The sequence below is a fragment of the Hakea prostrata genome, chromosome 2 (assembly GCF_041222555.1).
Source record: "Hakea prostrata isolate BN-2017 chromosome 2, UWA_Hpros_2, whole genome shotgun sequence".
Classification (NCBI taxonomy): Eukaryota; Viridiplantae; Streptophyta; class Magnoliopsida; order Proteales; family Proteaceae; genus Hakea; species Hakea prostrata.
Genome location: NC_142601.1, coordinates 36273489 through 36283317, shown reverse-complemented (window position 1 = coordinate 36283317; position 9829 = coordinate 36273489). Strand labels below are relative to the sequence as shown.

The 9829-nt window shown below is 37.7% G+C and overlaps 1 pseudogene across 1 annotated transcript; it reads right to left on the bottom strand.

The window, feature by feature from the left end:
- Positions 1-1204: 1204 nt before the first annotated feature.
- Positions 1205-5265, bottom strand: LOC149024269 (uncharacterized; annotated as a pseudogene). The gene is made up of 3 exons (XR_016171428.1): positions 4981-5265; positions 4496-4761; positions 1205-4362 (listed from the first exon to the last, which is right to left on the bottom strand). The product of XR_016171428.1 is annotated as an uncharacterized LOC149024269 (transcript).
- Between the last annotated feature and the right edge of the window lie 4564 nt (positions 5266-9829).

The following is a 9829-nucleotide window of genomic DNA, read 5'->3' as shown; positions in this document are numbered from 1 at the left end:
CATTCACCTTACTCAGCAGTCTCCTCTTCTCCAATTGACTCAAGAAAAGGGGAAAACCTATTTATGGTCCTCACAGACATCTGTTCAGGGCTTTGCTTGTTTAGCCTTTCCATGACAATGAATCCAAAACAGTTTAAAGCATTGCCTGTGAGATTTGAAGAAAATGATCAGATCATTAGTCCCTCTCAAATGGCTTAAACTGCTATCGGCCATAATTTATATTTAAGAAATGAACAAAGATATTAGAGCAAATTGCATTGGCACCCCAAAATGGAGGCCTTAAAGCACTGACACCCCACTTTATTTTTAAAAAGCACAGAGACCCCAAAATTGGATTTTCATTGGATATATTTGTCAAAATTATCACTGAAAACAGTTAAGTCACTGTTTATTTTCAAAAATATTCCTATAATAAACAGTGTCTGAAAGGTTTTCAGTGATAATTTTGACAAATATATCCAATGAATATCTAATTTTGGGGTCTCTGTGCTTTTTAAACATAAAGTGAGATGTCAGTGCTTTAAGGCCTCCATTTTGAGGTGTCAGTGCAATTTGCTCAATATATTAATTACAAGCAAAGTCAAGGAAGTCATCCATCCTTAATTAACCATAGAAGTAGGACAAGCCCAGAGTCCATGGGTTTCTAGAGGCCAAGGCTCTATTTTTCTTGAATCCAGCAAAAAACCATAATTCTAGTGTGCTTAGAAACCAAATTGGAAAAAGAATTTTGGTATCAGGATATCAATAACTCCCATCCCAACTAACTACTGTTTTAAATTACTCTTGGTTTGCATCATAATGAGTACTTCAAATTTTCCTTTTCTTTTATGCAAAATAACTGTTTTGGTAATAAAAGAATTACAATTTGGACATAAAAGTCATGAGAATCCTGCGCCTCTATAAACCTTTGAATGTATAGTTATTCCTTGTGCAGAAGCCTATAGCAGCTGGTTTGCCTTTTTTTCTTAAATTCCCTCTCATTGGTCTGCTAATGTTGTACCATCTGCATGGTCCTCTAATTTGTTTGTAATAGGTTCCAAATTCAGACTCCAACCTGACTTTGACTTTTCAAAATGCAGAAGATGCAAATCCTAGAGGCTTACATCCTCAAGATTCCTATCTCTCCGGTTAGATTCTAAAAATTTGGGGGGGGGGGGGGGGGTTACCCAGTGCACGAAACTCCAACACTGTGGAATGTCTGGGGTCTCGGTATACTCAGATTCTGCTACATTAAAATATGAAATTTCATTTCCTGGCTTTGCACCATGATTTCATGTCAGGTAGCTACAAAATATAAGATGTCTACTTATTGAGGAGGCTCATGGAAAGATACAGAGATAGAAGGATGGATCTATATATTGCCTTAATTGACCTGGAAAGAGCCTACAACTGAGTCCCCAGATAATTAATCCAACATACTCTCGAAGGTTAAGATACTATTCAATATTAGTATCAACATACACACTAGTAGTACTGTGAACAGGATGAAAATAATCATCAAAGGGGACATTATAGTATAAAAAGAAGATACGGTTCAGTGAGAATGTTTCACTGTATACCAAACTTCCTCATAAATTTAGAAGGTAGAAGTACTTGATGAAAATTAACATACCTCACCATTCAAGCTTTGTAATCAATCCAATCTGCTGCATCCAACAGCACCAAAAACTGCTATGAGCGGCAAATAGAGTAAAATCTAAATTGTTGGCCTCTCATTTCAATGCAGTTGCTCAATCTTTTTTAGTAGTTCAAGACATCCATCGGGCTCATCTCTCTTCAACAGAAATTCAATATTTGGTGGAACTGGAATGTCATTCTCAATGTTGTGTTTCAAGATGTCAGAAATCAATTTTTGTGCTTCTTGGACCTTTCCTTGGTTATGAAGTCCATCAATCAAAGGGCTGCATAATGACAACAATGGATTGTAACCGCCACCAAGAATTTGATTCACGATTTTAAGGCAATAATCAAATTTGCACTCCCTACAGTAGTGCTCAATAAGAAACGAACAAACAGCTTTGTCAGGAAAGAGACCCCGCTCCAGCATATCATGTGTAAGAGTATCAGCTTCAGCAATTCTCCCTTCCTTACAAAAGCCTATAATTAAAAAATTGTACATATCTGCAGTAAGCCCACCACATTTCTCAAGCTTATCTCTAAGTTTAAGAGCATTGGCTATGTCAACTCCCTTGAAAACTTGATTCAAGAGCCAATCATCATCTTTGTCTTCCATGACTAATGAATCAGCATCCAAATCAGGGTTAGGCCTTGCTGCATTTATCTCAAAACCCTTGCTTGAGGAATGTAACCTTTTCAATAGTGGGTAATAGATATTATGATTAGGCTGCCATCCATCTTTGATCATTAAACCTAGAATGTCAAGTGCACGATCCAGTCTTCCAGCCTTAAGATATGCTTTCACTAATACAGTGTAAGTCACCACGATTTGGAAACACTCCAGAATTAGCCATATCGAATAGAAGCATCTCGGCTTCATCCAGTCTTCCATTTTGGCATAGACCATCGATCAAAATGGTATAAGTATAGACATTTGGATGAATGCTGGCCTGTTTCATAATATTCAACACTTCGAAAGAAGAGGTAATATCACCAGCATGACAATGCCCATGAATCACAATGGTGTAAGTGACAACTGAAGGAACTAAACCATACTTCAGCATCTTCCCAAACATTGCATGTCCTTCAAGCAGCATGTTTTGTTTGCTGAGAGCATCAAGAAATGAATTAAATGTGTGAAAAGATGGTGGGCAACTCCTCTTTACCATTTCTTTGAGAATCATAAATGCAGTCGTGATTTTACCAATCTTGCAATAGCCATCAATTAGGACAGTATATGTCACTTCATCAGGATGTATTCCCTTCTTTGTCATTTTACATAAAAGCCCATTTGCTAGCTCCAATTTTTCTTGTTTGCAGAACTCATTAATAAGAGAAGTGAAAGTAAAACTATCGGGTCCAAGGCCAATTGAGTTCATCAAATTAAATACATTAAAAGCCATATCGAGACTACCTTCCCTACAGAACCCATCAACAAGAATGTTGTAGGTAATTGTATTGGGAATCAGCCCGTTATCAATTACCCTTGTCAATAGCAACAATGCTTTGTGGGGCATATGAATTCTGCACAAACCTTCAATGAGCTCATTATAAGTTCGGATGTTAGGCTTAGAATTCCTTTTCTCCATCATATTAAGAAGTTCAAAGGCAGATACCACTCGTCCTTCTTTGCAGTAGCCATTGATCAGTGCATTGAAGGTTACTACACTAGGAAACACACCATTTTGTAGCATTCTTTTTAACATCTCTGTGGCTCTATCAAGTTTTCCATCTCTGCACAGTATATCAATCAATATGGTATAGGTGTGAAAGTTCGGTTTACATCCTTTTCCAGTCATATCATCAAACAAACTTAAAGCCTTAGTGATTGAACCATTATCACACATTGCCTTGATAAGGATGGTGTAGGTATGAGTAGTCGGTGCGAAGCCTTTTTTCATCATTTCTTGCTGCAACTGAAAAGCTTCTGCAACCATTCCTACTTCACACAGACCATATATCAGTATTGAGTAAGTAACAGAATTGGCACTGCAAACTTCATCTTTAGACATCAGCTCAAATATTCGAAATGCTTCAGGAAGATCATTTTGCTTGCAATTTCCCAATACTAAAGAAGTACAAACGTGAGTATCAAGATCAAACCCAAGCCTCAAAACCTTAGAGATGAACATTTCAGCAGCTTGTACAAACCCACTCTTGCAAAGTGCATTGATCATGGTCTTGTAAACAATAAAATCAGGAACAAACCCATCAACCAACATTCTTGAATAAACAGAAAATGCTGGGATGCCCATACTCAATTTCGCTAAGGTCATCAACAGTGTGCTATAACAAGGATAGCTTAGCCGAAACCCCATCTTACGCATTTCATCAAGTGCACTCATTAGCTTAACAATCTCCTCTTCTCCATTACCACAACCATTAAGTGTTGTAATTATCGCCTTTTGCACAACAGAAAACAAATTAGCAGAAACTAATGATTTCAATATGCTGATCCTGTTCTCCAAATCATAGCAATAAGTGGATTGCTTGCATACCCACTTAAAAACCTGAACTGCGAGTTCAACATTAGCCCCCTGAAGTTCTATAACCTTTGAAGCTACTTCAGGACTTAAATGAGAAACCAATGACTTCAAGTAATTGTTATCTTCCCATTTTGGTTGGCCAATCAAGCTAGAAATTTGATATGAAATATCACTAACTCCTTCTGAGCTATTTCCGCTGGCCCGAAGTGGAAGACAATATGATGAAAGCTTAAAAGAAAGGACCATAGCATATGGAGCTCTTTTACAGCGCAGAAGGTTGAAGAAACAAGAAGAGATTAAGTAACACCCAACAAAAGAAACCCATAAGAAAAATCATCAAGTGAAACAAGAATATTTCATCTGGAATAAAAAGAAAAGTTTATAAGACTTACAAGGGTTTCCTTCGCAAGACTTCTAATCTGGAAAAACAGTGCATCTCTAACTCTTCCATTTTGCAGGTCACATAACTCTGCTTCTCAACCGAATGCCCCTCATCACCTCTTTAATTCATTTGAATGTGATCTTTAATAATCCAAACCTTTCTATTATACATTGAATTCTTAATCTGAAATTAGATTTCGCATTTTAATTTCAGAAGAACGGTCCCTAGAAACAACAGCAGAAGGTCCCTGAAACTCGCAACTTGTACTCAGAAGATCTATTGCCCAAAAACAAAAGCAGGTATCAACTAGATTCACTACAAAGGTTGAATAACACTAACAAATAATTAAAATAAAAGTTAACACAAAACCAAAGTTTCACTTGGTTACTTAATAAATTCAGTAAGAAGGTTGGAGCAAAAGAAAAATCTAAAGATGGGAAATGATGGACAAACATCAAAAACCCACTGATTTTGTGAGTTTCTGGAAAGACTTACCACAAGTCGTCAGCAACTGGAGTACTGGAATGAGGTATGCGAGACAGAATCCCATGACCCTGCAGAGCCCTACTACTGGCACACGATAATTTTGCATACCCACAAAGTCACTAGTGACAACTGCTTGAGCAGTTTAGCTTCCCGGCAGCCGGGCTTCTTCGGGGTTCAGAGGTTGATATGGAATAGGCAAATAACGATTTGACGATTTCAAAGTTTCAATTTGGGAGGGAGAGGGAGAGAGATAATCGACTGGTTCGGCGAAGTGAAAGTGCTCGACGTGGGCTAGGTTCTTTGACAACAAAGGGCGCGTTTGATAACGGAGGCACGGAACGTCCCATCGTTCTCGTAAAGTTGTAACATAGAAAAATAAAATCCGTTTGACAAATCAGGTGTTCTTTTTTTCTTTTTTTTTTGGATAAAAAAACAGATATAGATCAATAATTACATTATTTGCCCTTCCCATGGGTCTTCCTCTCTTAATGTTATTTCTGCTATCAAACTAGCACTCTTAAAAATCTCTTGGTAATTATTTGTGCTATCAAACTAGCACTCTTAAAAATCTCTTGGTAATTATTTGTGCACACTCTTAGCTCCTCTATGATTGGCAATAAGAACATTAGATCTTGGATTGCTTCAAAGGGCCATGGTTTTTTTGGTTTTGGTATAAGTTCTTTAATCTGATTCCACTAATCCTCATTTGTTATAATGCCTTCAATCCCAAGATTGTGAATTTTTGCCCGTTTCAATCCCAGAACTAGTCCTTTGGCTATAGTAGACACCAAGTTGCATTCCTTGTATTTTCCACCCCAACAGTAGACGACTCTTCCGCAGTGAATTACACCCCAGCAGCATCCTGTTTCATTGTTTCCGTCTTTGGTTGTCCCTGCACAAAAAAGCATTGTGAGATTTTCTGGTATTATTGATTGTAGATTTAAGAAACACATTCCTTTGTCATTTCCATTCCAGTCTACCGGTGGATTCGGACTAGCATTTATAGTCCCTGGTGGTTTTAACTTTAGGTTATTACACCATTTATTAATATAGGCCATTTATCGCATTACGAAATCGCCACACACTATAGCATGTAATGCTTATAATGGAAAATAACCACCTTGACATCATCTTATCAAGGTTTGAATTATAAAACAGATCTAGGCAGAAATCAGAGATCTCTGCAAAAGGTAACATTTTTGTTCTAAGTCCTAATGGTCCCGCCATTCAGATCCTCCGCGACCATTCGCAGGTGAAAAATAGATGCCAAGCTGATTCAGTACTGCAACCATAAAGTATACAAGGATCTGTATTTGGGTTCCATCTAGCCAGTACCGCATTGACTGGAATACCTACATTCACAAGTCGCCAGAAAAAGTTAATAAATCTGGGATGGATCTTAAGTTTCCATAGAAAAGACCACCAGTTTTTATATACACAATCAGATAAAGACGGGTTTTGCTTAGACATCAAATGTTTATATGCAAATTTTGCGGTCACTTCCTGTGCAGATGAATTTCTTGGCTTCCAAACATCGTGTTCAGGTGAAAGCATAATAGAGTTTATAGCAGAAGAAGTTTGTGAATCAAAAGTAAGAGAAATTTCAGAATTAAATGCATCTCTGGAACCTATCACTTCTGCCAGATTAACCTTGTAATGCGCAAACAGCATGCTAAAATCACCCACCACATGATCTGATTTATTTTTAACCCACGGGTCAAACCAAAAAAAAGTTCTTTCCCCATTCCCCACCTTCCTAATCACTAGATCTCTAAGAATGGGAAGAATAGCGCAGATACTATTCCAAAGTAGAGATCCTTTCTTTTTCCACACTTTTGGATCACACAGAGAGGTATTATGAAAATATTTTGCCTTGAAACATTTTACCCAAATAGAATTTTCCTCCGTTAAGAGTCTCCAACCTAATTTAATAAGTAGAGCCTTATTCATGAGTTCCATTTTTTTGAAACCTAATCCTCCCAGAGATTTTGGACGACAGCATTTGTCCCAAGTAATGAGGGAAAGATTCTTACCTTGTCCCGAGTTTCCTAGCCAAAACCTTTGGCATATGGAGTCCATTGATCTACACACCTTTTTTGGAAACAAAACATACTACATATGATAAATAGGCACTCCTTGCAGTACAGATTGAAGTAGAACCGCTCTCCCTGCAAAGGAAAGAGATTGTGCTTTCCATCCTGCCAGTTTAAGCTTCATCGTATTCAAAACTGGGCATAATCTGTCCGATCTAGCTTTCCCGGAAAACAGAGGACTCCCCAGGTAAGATGAGGTATTATCCATCTCCTTGATGCCTAGATAATTGAGGATCTGCTCCTTCATCATAAGGCATGTATTTTTGCTAAAGAACGCTTCACTTTTGTCCAAATTGATTACCTGTCTAGTAATATTTCCAAAAGTATCTAGGATAGTTTTGATCACACAGACATCTTCTATAGTAGCACGACAAAAGATGAAAGTGTCATCAGCAAAGAAAATATGTGAAAGTTCCGGAGCATACCGTGCTATTTTAATTCCTCGGAAAGCATCCTCCACTCTAAAGACTCCAAGGAGCCGGGAGAGGATTTCCATAATGATCAGAAAAAGATAAGGACTTAACGGACAGCCTTGTCTTAGCCCTCTACTCCCCTTAAAAAAATTATAGGGGGCTCCATTCAATTTTATGGAAAAGGAAGTGGAAGAGATAAGACAGGAAATCAGATCACAAAACTTATCATTAAATCCCAGACATTTTAAAACTTTCAAAATGACGCTCCATTCCACCCTATTATAAGCTTTTGACAAATCAGGTGTTCTATCGTTCTCAATAAATTAATCGGCCAATTTTCGTAGAAAGTTTTTTGCAAAATAACTTTGATATATTTTTTCGTTTTGAAAATTAAAAAGCAAATCTCATTAAAAAAATAAAAAATTAAAATTAATTTAAATTTCATTTACGCTTTGAGGCAAAAAAGAAAAAAAAAAAATTCTTGACACATGATTCAACTCCTTCCTCCTTTCACAAAAAAAGAACATTAACCAACGGGGGTTGGTCCAAGTGGTAAGCAGCTTGGTTCGCTTAAGCAAGGTTCTAGTATCGAATCCTTGTGGATTCAAAAAATTCTCGCTGGGAGACTCACCCACCACAGCCAGGTGTGCGACGCGGGTCGAACCACCGCTTTATAAAACCGGAGTTGGCAAACAAAAAAATAAAAAAAAAGAACATTAAATATTTAAAAAAGAAGTAATTACTGATGCCCCGAAACTATAGCTACCTTATTCCCTATCGTTTACTAATCTAACTTCAAACATTGCTTGAAATTTTGACCCAAAAAAAAACATTGCTTGAAATTATTGATGTCCCCTACCATTATGTTAAGATAGTTAACTAATGATATGGCATCTTTGTTACTATTTATTCATCTCATCAGGATTCCACTCTTTGAAATCCAAAATAATAAGAATATAGAGGCAAAAAATTAGTATTTGTTGCTACATAATCCTGCTTGTCCAATCAACTAGAAGTACCTGCAAGAATGTGCTCGACCATTTCACCTCGACAATCAAGTTAGACAAATTCCTTGGAAGAACTTCTTCAGGAAAGTAACAAACAATAAGAATGATTGTTCTATCAAAACCGTGCCTCACCTCTTAGTTTGTTCGTCCTTTTATATATCTCTTTAGATCTCTAAGTGTAACAACCCCCGTTTTTGTAACCCGGAATCTGTATTGTAGGTCCGAGAACCTGAAGGTCTAGTCGGATTAATTTTGTGGAGTGTCCAGATAGGAGTCCATGATCCATATCCAGAACCCATGGATCTGGATTCTCTTGTTGAAGAATCTGTCTTACTAGGAAGTTGGATCTCTGGTTGAAGGCAAGTGGTGTTTGGAGATGTCCGGAATGAAGGTAAGACATCCCCCATGTGTTGTTTAGGGCTAGGTTGTGTTTGGGTTTCAACCCCCTGAGCAAAGCACCCTTGTATAGCAATATACTTGGGGGCGGTTGCTAGTGGCGATTGATTAAACCAAGCGACCGCCTTGACGCCCCGGTTACGCTTGCTGGGAAAATGCCCTATTTTGCCCCCTATTCGTTATAAATAGCATCCCTCGCCCTATTAACGCATTATTATGTTTGGGATTGCTATTTTGGGCGATTAGGCGGCAGTGGAAACATGCTAAAAGGTGGGCGAAGTGCTATTAATGATCTGGAACCTTTTTCCTTCTATTCTTGGTGATTCTGATTAAGGTAATGAATCTCCATCTTTTATTCTCTTCTTTTTAACCTCGATTGATATGAACCCATCCCCATTTTGTTAGTGGTTACCCAATTGATTTGTTGTATCTCCCTTTTCAATGTTCTTGATGAGATCCTGTCCAGAAACGAATCCCCGCATTTGTTTAATGGATGGATTCCATCAAGGGGAATGATTTGGATAATAAATCTTTGTTAATTTTAGGGTTTCTTGTTACCCCCTTGTTCTAGACCTATTAAGCTTGAAATTCGGACTAAGATCATCCCAAAACGGATTGAAATCGGATGATAAAAAGTCCGATTTTCGGAGTTGGAAACCTGTCTAAAAACAAGGCGGTCGCTTGTGGAGGTCGCTTAACTTAAGCAACCGCCACAAGCAACCGGCTGGTTTCAAGAATCGTGTAGGTTTGATTTTTGAATTGTTTTGACTCTTGACTCTTATACATTCTTGTAACCCTATGCCTAGGTGTTCTCTGTTTCAAATAAAAGTCTTATAATAGTTTTTGGATTGCAAGTTAGAGGACTTCTACTAAATTACAGGTAAGGACATGCATTCTTATTTATATGCAATTACATATACATGATGATTCAGCTGTTCTATTTACTATT